The sequence below is a fragment of the Papaver somniferum genome, chromosome 1 (assembly GCF_003573695.1).
Source record: "Papaver somniferum cultivar HN1 chromosome 1, ASM357369v1, whole genome shotgun sequence".
Lineage (NCBI taxonomy): Eukaryota > Viridiplantae > Streptophyta > Magnoliopsida > Ranunculales > Papaveraceae > Papaver > Papaver somniferum.
The window spans coordinates 228,976,279-228,988,245 of NC_039358.1; the positions used below are offsets into that span (position 1 = coordinate 228,976,279).

The 11,967-nt window shown below is 34.8% G+C and overlaps 1 long non-coding RNA gene across 8 annotated transcripts; it reads left to right on the forward strand.

Annotated features, from left to right (window-relative positions):
* Nucleotides 1-4,847: 4,847 nt before the first annotated feature.
* Nucleotides 4,848-8,982, forward strand: LOC113318303. Of its 8 annotated transcripts, none has more exons than XR_003344422.1 (6): nucleotides 4,848-5,126; nucleotides 5,754-5,913; nucleotides 6,086-6,485; nucleotides 6,607-7,154; nucleotides 7,247-7,429; nucleotides 8,271-8,982. It is a non-coding gene; the product is annotated as an uncharacterized LOC113318303 (long non-coding RNA). The 8 variants fall into 8 exon arrangements; XR_003344425.1 differs by having other exon boundaries at nucleotides 6,086-6,181; XR_003344429.1 differs by having other exon boundaries at nucleotides 6,086-6,181; nucleotides 7,115-7,154.
* Nucleotides 8,983-11,967: the final 2,985 nt, after the last annotated feature.

Sequence of the window (11,967 nt, forward strand, 5' to 3'; positions counted from 1 at the left end):
TGATCATTGGTGCATAATCTCCATGCAGATTTAGCTAATAAAGCATCATTGAAGACACTTAGGTCCTTGAATCCTAAACCACCTTTATCTTTATCTGTAAAATTCTTGTCGAAGCACATGGATAGCCACCTCTACTATTTTAAGTCTTCCCCCACCAGAGTTGTCTTTGAATCTTTTCCAAATTATTTTACTGTTTTATCAGGAATCTTAAAAGGTACCCATTTGATATAGAGGCATTGCATTGAGGACAGTTTTAACCATTGTTGACCTGCCATATTGGTTAAGAAAAATGCCCTTCCATCTTGATAGTCTTTTTCTCATATTGTTGACTATATTGGAGAAAGAAAAACTCTTGTTCCTGTTGAGAAATAAAGGGATGCCCAGATATCTTTCTTCAAGAGACATTTTCTTGACTTTCATTCTTCGTGCTAGCAGCCTGCAGTGTCTGTCGTGGAGATTTTTTGAGGAATATACAGATGATTTTTCAAAGTTTATTTGTTGACCTGATGCAGTACTGAATTCCTTTATAATATCAAGCAAATTATTGACATTAATTGTGCATGGTAGCTTTAATGAATACCAAGCAATCATCGACAAATAATAGGTGTGAGACTGGTGGAGCTTTTCTTGCAATGGAGATACCTTTAATCTTCTTTTCTGCTTCAGCTTTAGCCAATGATCTTATAAAACCTTCCATAGTGAGAAGAAAAAGATAAGGTCTAAGACCCCTAGTAGGCTTCAATGGTGTGCAAGATGATCCATTGAGTTGAATACGGAGATGAAAAACTTTATAAACCATAACCACCCATTCCCAAAATTCTTCTGATAGAAACCCAGCTTATTCATTTTGTATTTCTTCCACATGTGTTTTTCCTTAACTTTTAAATAATATGTTTGCTTATCTTTAGTGAATATGTTGTAACACTAGCTATATCAATTTTACTTTGTCTTTCTCGTAATAGTTTACAAAAGTATTTATCATAACCATAGAGGTGGTTTAAACCTTTATTAACAGACATGTTTGATAAAATTTATTAGAAAATAAATAAAATAGCCTATAATTACAATGAGAATAATCGTAAACAGTTGTTTATATAAATAAACTTTGTTGAATAATTGTAATAGTATTATACCGATTAATCACCAGGGTAAATTAACATTCGGTTAACCATGGGGATTAGTATCTAAATTTATCTTAGTTAAAAAAGAAATTAACACATGGACTTGTTATCTTCTCCATATAAGTGAAATACAGAGAAAAACTTTCCATATTGTTGTTGTAACCAACCCATAAGTTGTCATCACCGGTCTGTAGACGAATATCTTGTTCATAAATTATCTTTAAGAGATCATTTGCTTCCGGACTATAAATAATCCCCCAAAATATTCTTAAATAATCTTACCAAGATTTTCAAAATCTCGTTGTGTTTACCTTGAAGATGATGAGTTAACTATACCAATTAACTTAACAGTTACTCGACCGTCTTCAAATCAAAATAATGATTAATTCTCGAACTTCAATGCTCCATGCAGGATACCATTCTTTTGCATGTAAGTCTTAAAGTCCACGAATCATATCTCTTAAAATGGACATCTCTTTAAAAAAAAATCATGAAAAGTTGTTAGTGGTAAATTAGTATATTCGAAGGAAATCACATTTTATGGCCATAAAAAATAAAACTAGATGGAGAAAAAACAATTGGATATATTTTTTTGAAAAACTAGGACAAATTTTTAATATGGGCATTACAACAAGGGTCCTTTGAAAATGTTCAAATGCTAAAGAGCGAACACCCCAAATAATCCGTTGACATAAAATATGATTCTGCTTTATCGGGTCGTGCGAACATGTTCTCTTGGTAATGAAGTTCAAATGACTAGTAAACATTTGAACTAATTTATTCTCACAAGGAATTCACCTATATTGTTTGATTTTGTAAGTAGTTAAACCTTGAAACCTTCGTGACCCGTTACTAATAAAACCTCTCCTTTACCTTAAAAACCATATTCCCGGCCTATTACCATATCCCTCACAAATATCAATGGAAATGTCAGTGCCAATGAAGTGTTTCATAGCTGCTATGTATCTCATGTCATTCATATCCCTCTCCAGTAAATCGATAACTAACCATTTTGTCATAAATATGCCTCTCAAGTAAGTCGATATCTAACCTCCCAAGTATTCATAAGCTTCCCTTCATCTCATGTCGTTTACATCAATCCTAAACTTCGAATTGACATATTTGACAATTAAAAGGTGGATATTATAAGTGTTATATTTTTATAAATATTTTCAATTGACCTATGCAACGAGCACAAACATGACCACCAAATTATTTATATTTTCTTATAGAAAATTTTAACAACACAAGTTATCAGTTAAAATTTGTTGGAAAAATAGCATATGAAAATGAAAAGGATTATATATTACTAGTGATATCGCACACGTGATGCACCTGCCGCTTGAACCTTCGACTCAAAATTCGAAAATGAATGGCGACTGATAAGAACTATGCCAATTTTATGTAATACATTTAGCATGAATATGTACGCTCATCCTAAAATGCATTTATGAGATGCTTGAACATGATAAGGAGTTGAAATTGTTTTTAAATTTATCTAAGTTCCAGAATAAACATGAATCTTTGTTAAGAGATTACACAAATAATATAACTACTTATTATGCAGAAAGCACCAGAGAATTTCATTGATCAAAAATATATATAGCAAGGCACAAACAACTCTTAACTCCCAACATATGCTAACAAATCAAGAGTGATGTCTCTTAGACTACAATAAACGTTGATAAAAGTACGTTAATACATAGATGTACATACGTCGATAAACATCTGACGCATAAGCATCCTGGATTAACCGAGAAGGCGAGATGACCAACGTCTACTTTACCAATACCTCAATTACTAAGATTTTTTTATCAATTGTGTACGCCCTCCAATCGACCGGCCAAGATCTGCAACAAAACAAAACCAAGAAGTGCAAAGAAACTGACAGTAAGACGGTGGTGTAAATGAACATAGACAATTTCCTAGGTACACACAATTACATAACTCCTAGTTAAATCAATGTTTAGAGAGAATACATGTTTATAGAGAATACATGTACATGACCTAGATAAAGATGTGTAATGCAATTTGTTTTCACTTAAGTTGTTTGATTTTCATGTCTAACTAACTTAACTTGGCTTTTTTTCCCTATTACCATCACTTGTTTCTGTTTCATGCTTTATGTCTAATTCTGGACCACCGCAAACGACAGGTATTTCAATGTTTCATAGTAAGCTTACCTCTTTGTCAACTTCAATATTTGTTCTTAATATAAGTGAATGCCTCATTATCTTAATTTAATTTGTTTGAGCATCGTTGTCAAAATCACAAGTTTTGGTATGTTAAGCTTGTTATTAAATTTAGTTGATCAAAACTACCGTTTGATTTATAGTCTACTAAGGTCGGTCTCACACGTAGAATAGAGCATGGTAGTAGAGTATCATAATTCACCAATCGATTTTGAAGGTTGAAGACTGGAGAACAGCAGAGACATCTACGAAAATATCATCAACAAAGGTCTGTTAAGATTAACCATCTTATTTACTCATATTATCCACTATATCTATTGAGACATGTCGTATGACTTTAGTATTATGATGAGCATTGCAAAGAAGAAATCTTGAGTACAAACTCTTACTTGGTAAAACTCGAATTCAAGCAATATAAGACTTATCGCATAATAGGTGGAGTGCAATTTATTGTCCCACATACTGCAATTGTGTATTAAGTTCATAAGGAGTCTCTAAGTTAGTTTACTAATATATTAACTAGAGATATGCAAACCTTTGGGATATGGTAAGCATAAAACTCGACATCAACATAGGTACTGAAAATTGGTTTCAGGATCTTGACCTGAATATCAAAGGAATACACTTGAACAATAAGGTATTAGAGTTCAACACATATTTAAATCACTATATTCAAACTTATGAACATTCCTTATTTAACTTGTGTTGATCTTGATGTTTGCAAAAAAAACCCAAAGATAACAAACAAATCGAAAATATAGAAATAATTTAAACAATGTTAAGATCGGTTCTGACTTGGGATCGGTCCTGAGATAGACCTTTGCCACAAAGGATTGGTCCTGGGATTGGTTTTACACTTACGATCGTATCCTGAAATCATATTTCAACTAAGAAACAAGTTTTGCAAGTCTACCTCCTTAAACTATGTTTCTGAAACTGCTTTCAGATATAATTCCAAGGTTTAAGTTTATGTGGAAGTTCAACACTATAAATTTATGTGCAATGTCGAGAATATGAAGTCCACAGATAAATTATTCCTCGTAACTCCATGTACTTAAGATGTAGAAACCACTTGTATATTGTTCATTAATGATACTTTGACCCTAGTAAAATGACCAAGTCACCAATACTAAAATCCTTTCAAAACTGAAAGAACGAAAAAGTCATCCAAGATAGCTTTGGACTTCTGAACACATATTCATTCCTCAAGTGGCTGAAGCAATGGCCTTTCTGACCAAGTTTGATGTGTCATACAAAGTGATGCACATGATATAATTGACGTTATCGAGGACCCAATCAAGAAACCCCATTGGCAAGTTAGACCCATCTTGACTGATATAAATAGCCTTGTTTGTAAGTTTTCCAGAATTCATCTAACTCCTTTAAAATCCTAAGCTCATTAGGCTCCACGTTGAACGGTGACCGTCACCCACTCACAGAATTGCTCCATTTCACTTTTCCTTAAAGGAGAGAAAACAAAGGATTTTTTGCGCGAAATATAAAAGAATGTTTTTATTAATCCCGGAGGAAAAAAAAAGAAAAAAAAAACTCGACTAAACCTAAACAAAACCCTCTCTTCCATTATTCGATCTAGCTCCGCCTTCACCTTCTTCTCCGCCATCTACACATCTGTATCATCCTAATATATTCACTTTTCTTCTTTTCTTCGTTGTTTTACCTTCATGTTTATATTGGTCTCTGTTTGTATCTGTGATAGCTTTGATTATTTTGATCAACTAGGGTTTTTTATCTGTTGCAGGTAATAGGTCTCTCTGTTTTCTTATTCTTCTTTTCTTCGTTGATTTACCTTCAGGTATTATATTTGTCTCTGTTTGCATCTGTGATAGCTTTGATTATTTTGATCAACTAGGGTTTTTCACTGCTTTCTGTTTTCTTATGTTTCATAATTTTTGATTCAATTTTCTTTTTTTAAATCCGAATTAGGGTTTACCCTAAACCTGATAATGATTGATCTGAATTGCAGTATCATGCAAAAAGATTTTAAGGGTTTCTCATTTGATTTTAAGGGTTTCTCATGCAAAAGGATTGTAATTAGTTTTCTTTCATGGAGGGTCGTTTAGGATTCTGTTTGGATTGATAATATCAAGTCACCTAAAAATTCAAGTAACTCTTTTTGTTTTTTTTTTCAATGTTTTGTTTTAATCTTATGATGTTGACTTTCTGGGTTTAATTTGTTCACTAGGGTTTATAGTTTCTAATTTAATTCATTTTTTACGAGGAGTGGAATTCTGATTAATTGTTCAAGGGTAAATTTATGACTGGAATTGTTATATGCAGGTTACATTTCTGTATCTTTTTTTTATGATTGGTATTGCTGTAGAGTTTGTAGAAATTTTTCTTCTTTTGTTTGCTTATGATTTTTTCCAGTACAGCAGGGAGCAGTGATGTCTATATTAATGTTACGATGTTTATACTGCAGGTGCAAGATAGTATACTTGCGGCTAAGGTGCAAAGGTGTTGTTCTTGAGAACTGATGTTAATGATAGCTCAATTGGGTATAAGAACTCCAGCAGATGCATGGCTTCTAAACCCTGAGACATATGATTGGTATGCTGTAGAGTTTGTAGAACTTTCTTAAGGTAGAGAGCATATCTTTATGTCGTATGATGAATGATCCATAACATTTCAATATCTTTTTTTTCGTGATTGGTATTGCTACAAAGTTTGTGACAAAGCACACCTTCTTGCACCCAAATAAATTCAGTAGGCACTAGAAACTGATGATATCATGTATTTCTTTATTTTGTTTAGGGGGAGGCTATTTAAATGAGGTAAGAAGAGGGAATGCTAAGAAATCAGACAATATGGTGCCACTATGGGATTTAAGTATTGAAAGCTCAAACATTGGTAAGTTATAGTACAATTTGTCATATGCAATTATATGAAAGATACGCATGTGTGCATGTCTAAATCAGCTTTTAGCATATGAATTTGTTGCATTTCTGTGTTTAGATATCACTTTTCTCACCAAACTTCCTAACTTCTCATATATTTTCCGAAAAGAAAAAGAAAAAAAAAACTAATCACCTCTCTTCCATTATTCAAGCAAGCTCCGCCTCCACCTTTCTTCTTCACCACTTATAAATCTTTCTCACACTAATCTGTGTAACCCTAATCACCTCTCTTCTTTTATTCCTTTATTTACCTTCAGGTATTCTCATATCTGTCTATGTATGTTCTGTACTGGATTCGATTTAAGAATCTATATATTATCTACTGATGTTGTTTTCATGGTCAACTTGGGGTTTATATCTGTTGAATTTATATATCAGGAATTGCCTACTATTATCTTCATGGAGGATGTCAATGAGAAGTTAGACAAATCATTGACAAATCGGTATAAACAGTATGACACCAAGGGGTGAAGAAACAATGAAATGAAGATAACTCTCTTATCTGTTAAGCTTTACTATTTTTCAAGAATATCCAAGCTTTTTTACGTTTTTGAGCTTAATTAACATTTCGGGGTGTAGTTTTATTTTTTCATCTTCTTATACAATTACTTGATAGGACATATGAGATGCATGATTCAATTACTTTGACAACTAGGGCCTTCCAATCTTTACACATATGAGTATTCATGAACTTTATTTGTTGGTCTTTAATGGACATTTCAATTTATGAAATCCCCGTCCCATAGCTGAACCTGTTAGCAAACAAGTGAGTATTTCATATTTTTATGGTCATGAGCTATGATCCAGCTAATTAATTTCAATATCATTGGAACTTATAACGATCTTTTGTTTTTGTTTTTCTTTTGGTATTGTATTATGAATTTAGATCCCTTCTGATGGACTTATCAGTTTAACTCAGGTTTCAGGTAAGCTTAGACTTAAAAATTCCCTATTGTTTAACTTCATTAAGTTACAGATTTTTGATATGAAGAGGTTAACTAGAAATTGCTTCACTCAGGCAAGGGTGTTGTCGGTATGGCAAATTGCACGACGCATATTAGTGGCTCTGAATTTTTTATGGCAGTGCAAGTCTGCAAATCATTTGCTCTATAAGCATTCTGTTTTCGGGGGAATTGTGGGTGGGTTAACTACCCTTGCAGCGATGAAGAAGGTTCATGTGGATGACAGTCGCCGACATTTGGTAAGCTTACCCTACATTATTTGAATGAACAATACATTTCGATTCAACATAAGTAAGTTTTTTACTGTTGAGAGTTAAGGTGTGATTTACCAGCTAGAATGCATTATAACAAGCATTTGAGGAAGAGTTTGTCTCACTGAACATTTTTTCTTTCCAACACGAAGATCGATGAAAGTGGTCGTCTTGACTCTATCACATGATTCTTGAGAATTTTCACAGTGAATTGTATAATTTTTTCCAACATCTAAACCAATTCAACTGTAATCATTTTTCCAAGGAATAAGAAACCGTATTTTTTAAACATAAAATGGGGACTGAAATCATAACGCCTCCTGATAACTTATCCTGTAACGGAAAACATAACACCACCATAGACGTCCATGCACGTCTAATCCAACTTTTCCATGATTGTTAAGCAGCTGCGCCTGAGGATGTCTCATCCCAATTGTTGTTTTTTATGCTTTTTGCATTTAGCTGAGTATGCTTTTAGATTCTTAACAACCCCAACTTGGGTGGTTTACAAATAAAATTTCCTACATCCTGAAAATTGATGTAGATGTTCTAGAGATCAGATCACTCACAAATCATAGTTTAAATTTCCTCTTCCGCATTAATGTTAAAGATGTACGCGTAATAGTTTACTTGGTGAAATGAAGGCAGATTATAACAGAAAAAGATTGATGTTGATGTGACTCTATATCGATTTTATAAAGACGTGTACTTATATGAATATGACAGCTAATAGTCCGTGTCTAATGATCACATTTTAAGTGTATACGAAAGTTTGGCTTTGTGCTGTGAGCATTAATATGACCTCTGTTTTTTTGTAACTGTTTTGAAGGGTGTTCAGCAGTTCATGGGCTTCCAGTTTCAATGCCGATGATAGCCTCATCGATTCTCCGCCAGCCAGGACTCCTTAGTCCATTGAAGGAGGGATTTTCGAGGTTCTTATGGATTTCACCTCTGGGTGCTGTGAACTTCGCAGGTTACAAGCTTGCACAGAAGGAAATGGACAAAAGACGAAGAACGATCAACAAATAATCAGCTAAACAGTTTTGTTTCGAGGCAAAGGAAAATTTATTAATATGGAGTGGTGGTTACTTAATTAGCATGAGGGCAGAGAATGATATATCATGGAATTAAAGAGTTACGTGCATGTCTAGATTTAACTCATAATATGATTTTTAAAGACTTGAGAGTTTCAAGACTGGAAGATGATGCGTTGATGGACTTCCTTTGGGAAAATGCACATGAATTTCATAGATGTTCCTTTATGAGGAAAAAGGCTCTGAAAAATCTTCCTTACGTTCGCATGAATTTTGTAAGCTCCACTGCTCCGGTATCAGAGAAACCAACATAGACGGATAAACTTTTATTATTTTAAAACGTTGTTTGGATGGATGCACATCATTTGTGAAAAAATTGTTGGTTTGATATGTTATTATTGTTAGTAGTGTTTTTTCGATTTTGCTAAGGGAACATGTCTGGATGTAGATGTTATCAACTCTGCAGCAATAACTGGAATATAATTCTTCACGTCGTCAATTCCTACATTCGCTTAACTGAAAGTAGTGGATCGTTGCATCTCTAGCAAGGCCCTCTCAACAATACAGAAGAAATTTTGGATTGGCTTTACAATCTCGCTGTATAACGCAGAACATACATGCAGTATGCGGCAGGGTAATGCAGGGGGGAATTTAAAACATGCGAAAAAAAAAATATTGAAGCAAGAAAAAATTCGTCCATTTCTACTTTCAACAACATATCATCGGGACGGGGCGAGGCGAAGCCGAGCCACATCTGATCAAATGTATCGCAACGGGGCAACGCGAAGCCATGCAACACCAAATCAAAAATGAATCGGAACTGGGTGAGGCGAAGCCGAGCCACCCCTAATAAAAAATGTAATGCGACGGGGACGGGCAAAGCCCCACGACACCTAATAAATAATTATGTAATGATGCATGTATATGATTATGTGTGCGGAGCTGCCCGGGCGTAGCATGGGCAAAAAATCTAGTTTCAAATTTATAAGCGTGAGGGCAATGATGTTGCTCACCCTAGCTCGCTACTCTCTTACCAACAAATTCTGGTTTACTTCTTCTTGTGCTTGTATTTTATATGCTTTGGCATCTGAGATGCCTTTGTAGTTTCGCTTTCTTGTTTTTCCTGTGTAATAATAATAACCGGTGATGGTTTAGTTTAAAATTTGGTTTGGTTTTGGTTTATATATGTGAAAGATAATCGTTCAATTCTTGGGTTTGGGTAAAACAACGAACGACATCGGATGGAACCATGCCCAAGCCCAGTTTGACCTAAGCTAATGCCCAGGCCCAGTTTGACCTAAGCTATTGGAAGCTAGTTTCATGTGAACGATTTTTTGGGGACCATGGTTTTTTTGGGGGACCATGGTCCTATTAGGCCACCTACCCTACAATGTTAAGGGATGTCCTAAAATCATATGAGATTACTAATTTGGCCCTTACCCTAATTAAATTAACCCTAACCTAATAACTACATCTAACTTAATCAAAAGAAAAACCTAAATATAATCCTAATCTAACCTAGCCGCACAAAAAAAAACAATTTTGAGGAACTGTTCTCCTCTTCTTCTTTCCTCTTCCCCCATTCCAACATCATCTTCATCGATTAATCGTCAATTCATAAAATTTTCATCGTCGATTAATCAATCGACTATAAGAATGGTTCTTCGAAAGAAAACCAATAGACTCCCAGGAACAGGTCCCCCATTAGGACATCTAGCAAATCAGCCAAGTGATTTTGAGATTCATAAAGAAGTGGAAGAGCCAAGTGAATCCATAATCCAATATAATAGACGCAGTAAGAAGCCTGATTCTGCCATGAGACCGATTCGCAGGTATTTTCCAACAAACCCATACTTTTAATTTGATTTTGATTCGTTTAATTGAATAGAAATCATCAAAATAGGGTCCGAATGGGAGTTACAGTGCGTTGTTCGGTTAGGACGAATTTCTAGAAAACCCTAGTTTGTTAACCGAACTTCCTGAAAGGAAGAACACGAAGAGCAGTTCGGTTTTATAGGATTCAAAACCGGGTCACCGAACTGCCAGTTCGGTTAGTTCGCAAAAAATCCTAAAACTTTTTTCTAACCGAACTTACCAGTTTTGCAACAATTTTTTTTCCACTTGTAACCGAACTGTGCAATTTTGCCCGCTATTTTGAGTTTTTGTGTAACCGAACTGAGCTATCTTGTTCGGTTGGTTCGCATAATATTCTAAAACTATTTAGTAACCGAACTTTACCAAAAAAAAAACAAATTTCAATATAACCAAACTATGCTATTTTGCCCTATATGTTGAGTTTCAATTTAACCGAACTTGTCCAACTATGTTGTGTTGCATACATGTGGAGTTCGGTTTATTCGCAAAAAACCTTGACAAACCGAACTCTTCACTATTAGTTACCAATGTTGAGTTCGGTGTATTCGCAAAAAACCTTGACAAACCGAACTCTTCAGTATTTGCACACATGTGGAGTTCGGTTTGATTGCAAAAAACCTTGACAAACCAAACTCTTTACTATTAGTGACCAATGTTGAGCTCGGTTTATTCGCAAAAAACCTTGACAAACCGAACTCTTCAGTATTTGCACACATGTGGAGTTCGGTGTGTTCGAAAAAAACCTATTCAAACCGAACCTTACGCTGAGAACCCTTATGTTGCATCTGATTTAGTCAATCATTTATCGGTTAAGATAATATATTTTGTTTTCTTGATTAGAGGAAAACAACCTTTACTGGAAGATCTGAGAACTCCCACGCCTCGAGGCAAAGTACATTGTGGTGCCGGTAAGCGTGGAACCAAAAATGCTAAGTATGGAGGTGGGTCATTACCGGGTGTTTTCATCCAAGATGGTGTCAATAGAGATAATGTTGACAACGTAAGCCAACAAGTTAATGAAGAGATTGTGGAAGAGATGGGTAGTCAAGAACATAATCAAGGCGGAGAAGATGAACTAGCTCAAGGAGGAGGAAATGAGGGCGATGATGAGGGTGAAAAATATGAGGAAGACGGAGCCAAGGAAGGAGATAAGGATGATGATGGATCAGAGGAGGACTCGGATGAAGAGGAAGAAGAAGAGGAACAAGAAGACATAGTGTTAAAGAGACCTAGAAATACGCCTAAAAAGCCTTGTGCTAGATATTCATACATTCCTCATAAGGATTTGTGTTTGCCGCCAAAGAATCCAACATATAGTACTCCAAGAGATGGCAGGGAGGTATTGATGGGGCTACAAAACCTCATGGGCTGCCAAGATCTTTGCGACAAAGGTATGGTTCAATCTTAACCATCAAGATTTAGATTTCTCAGTCATTTTATTATATTTTGACATATATTTTTCTTTTATATATATATTAGTATATAAGATATGATGTTGTTTTTTTAGGATCATAAAAATGTTGTCCGTGTTTTGAAACGTCAAAAGAACAAGGTATGGAATATAGAAAATGAGTGTGATGAGGTCCGCTTGGAGGTATTTGATTGTGTACTATGGAA